The 2,500-nt window shown below is 39.1% G+C and overlaps 1 non-coding gene and 1 pseudogene across 1 annotated transcript in view; both read left to right on the top strand.

The window, feature by feature from the left end:
- Window positions 1-1,338, top strand: part of LOC130620732 (large subunit ribosomal RNA) — a 7,079-nt pseudogene extending 5,741 nt beyond the window's left edge.
- Window positions 1,339-2,460: 1,122 nt separating this feature from the next.
- LOC130662536 (small subunit ribosomal RNA) overlaps window positions 2,461-2,500 on the top strand; it is a 1,801-nt gene continuing 1,761 nt past the window's right edge. Inside the window, exon 1 of the ribosomal RNA XR_008989039.1 lies at window positions 2,461-2,500. This exon is cut by the window's right edge and continues 1,761 nt beyond it. This is a non-coding gene — a ribosomal RNA (small subunit ribosomal RNA).

The following is a 2,500-nucleotide window of genomic DNA, read 5'->3' on the forward strand; positions in this document are numbered from 1 at the left end:
TTTATTTGGCCTTGAATGTTTGACATTTTAGGGCTTCTGGACCCCCCGCAGAGCCACAATCGGGAATTTGTGCTCCTACCCGGTTTTAGCCTGAAGTGTTTTACATATCTGCCAAAGATTTAAGAAATACCTTCAATATTTCAGAAGCTATAGCGATTTACCTGTTTTTAAAAAGACCAAAAAAAGTAAGGCCCCAAAACAGGTACTTCCGGTTGACCTTTGACCTCCAAATTTTGCATGGTAATAGATCTCCAAATTTGCTACCATGAAATTCTTGTCCGTTTTTTATAAAAATGCTGACGTCAGCAGTTAAAATTTTTTGAAATTTTAGAATTTATGAAGGTTTGACCGTGCACTTTGTGACGTCATAAGTCTGGTTCTAGCCAAAGTCACACAAAAATATTCCGCCATTTTTCTTAAAATGCCTTTGTTTATAAGTTTGCTTTTTATGATTTCGTTAAAACGTTGTAGTTACTGAGAAAAAATTGTCAAAAAATGCATGTAAGAACCGTCCTATACAAAACACACTGGACGGTTTCTATTGTCAAAAACATTAAACTGTTAATAACATGAGAACGAGGCTTTCCAGCACCAAGGTTCTACAGGCAATTTTTCTTCTTACTAAATGGCCTATCCACTGACAAATATCTGCATCTACTTTTAAATGTTTCACAAAAGTTATTACTATTATATAAGTAAAATGATGACATTATGTTTAATAAGAGAGTATTATCAGATACGTATGTGTGAAACGGTGAAGTCTTAAGTAATAACTGGCTTGTGGCAGCCAAGCGTTCATAGCGACGTTGCTTTTTGATCCTTCGATGTCGGCTCTTCCTATCATTGTGAAGCAGAATTCACCAAGTGTTGGATTGTTCACCCACTAATAGGGAACGTGAGCTGGGTTTAGACCGTCGTGAGACAGGTTAGTTTTACCCTACTGATGAAGTGTTTGTTGCAATAGTAATTCTGCTCAGTACGAGAGGAACCGCAGATTCAGACCAATTGGCATTTGCACTTGCTTGAAAAAGCAATGGTGCGAAGCTACCATCTGTTGGATTATGACTGAACGCCTCTAAGTCAGAATCCGTGCTAGAAAGCAATGATAATTACCTCTGGATAATCTTAGGCGAACAAGAATAGAACGGCTTCTGTCGTTCCTAAGTCCCAATGCACTGAGTCGGAGAAAAACCGTCGAGGTGCTGCAACTATCAAAATCTAAAATTTCCAGAGATAAATCCTATGCAGACGACTTAAACAAGAACGTGGTATTGTAAAAAGTAGAGTAGCCTTTGTGCTACGATCTTCTGAGATTAAGCCTCTGTTCGACAGATTTGTCACTTTGTGACAAGTCCTTTTTTTAACCAACTGCTTTGTACCGTGGAGTACCAGTTATCTTGTGCTTACCTGAACTTTTTTTTAAAAAAGGTGATGCGTGCGTGCTGTACCATTCATCTTTATCACCTCGGTTTAATATTTGGAGACACAGATGTATGGATTAAAAGTGTATGGATTAAAGGTGTATGGATTACAACTGTATCGATTACAACTGTATGTATAGATTACAAGTGTATGGATTACAGCAAGAATTACGGACTAGGGCTATGTTCAGGGTTAAGGTAAAGCCTAGGCTGGGGCCTAGGGTAATGCTACTGCTTTGGATACGGTTGTGGGTCTTTTTTTTAAAAAAAAATTTTGGTGGTGTGGCGTACCCTCTCACTTCTTCAATTTCTCAAGCCGTTTATGTGTTATGCCGTATTTTGTATTTTCAGGTCCCATGAGGCTTAACCGTCATAAAAATATGTTCGGAATGTTGCTGGGCCTATCAGTAACAAACGCGCATGCGTTACGGCACATTCCGGTTAACTTTAAAAAAATCGATTTTTTTCCTAAGTCCCCACTTTAGTGTCAGAAACTGGAAAAACGTGCTATATAATGTAGAGAGGGTAGAACAGAGAAGCAATGAGAAATGAGTGAACTCGACTAGAGTTTGGTTGTTATTGTTTCTTTGTGACACAATCTCTTATGCGTTGGTATCAGAGTTTATTTGTGTTGCTGTAAAGACTGTTGAGTTGTCATTCAGTTCTTACGGTAATACGGCTCTGGCTCAAGCAATGAAATGCAAGTCAAATTTTGTTCTTGCAGGACATTACTTATGTGTGTGCACGGGCTAACTGCTAGTCAAGTAGTAGTTTGTAGTCTCTAAAGATAGTGATATCTTTCTCATTGGTGGCTCTTGTGATGTTGGCAGATGCTGTTCAACTGATCCTGGGTTACTGAGAAGGAACGGTAGAAGGGCAAACACTCTGAAGCGTATGAATTGCAGCTATTTCTAAAGAATTGGCTACGATTTTACGTTGACGATTGTAGATACGAACGCCTGCGCCTGCAACACGTTACGTATTGCAGGTTGTAGTGTGTTTAAGTGAATGTAGCTGCTTGCTATTTCACGACCGTAGTTACCTGGTTGATCCTGCCAGTAGTCATATGCTTGTCTCAA

The sequence above is a fragment of the Hydractinia symbiolongicarpus genome, chromosome 1 (genome assembly GCF_029227915.1).
Source record: "Hydractinia symbiolongicarpus strain clone_291-10 chromosome 1, HSymV2.1, whole genome shotgun sequence".
Lineage (NCBI taxonomy): Eukaryota > Metazoa > Cnidaria > Hydrozoa > Anthoathecata > Hydractiniidae > Hydractinia > Hydractinia symbiolongicarpus.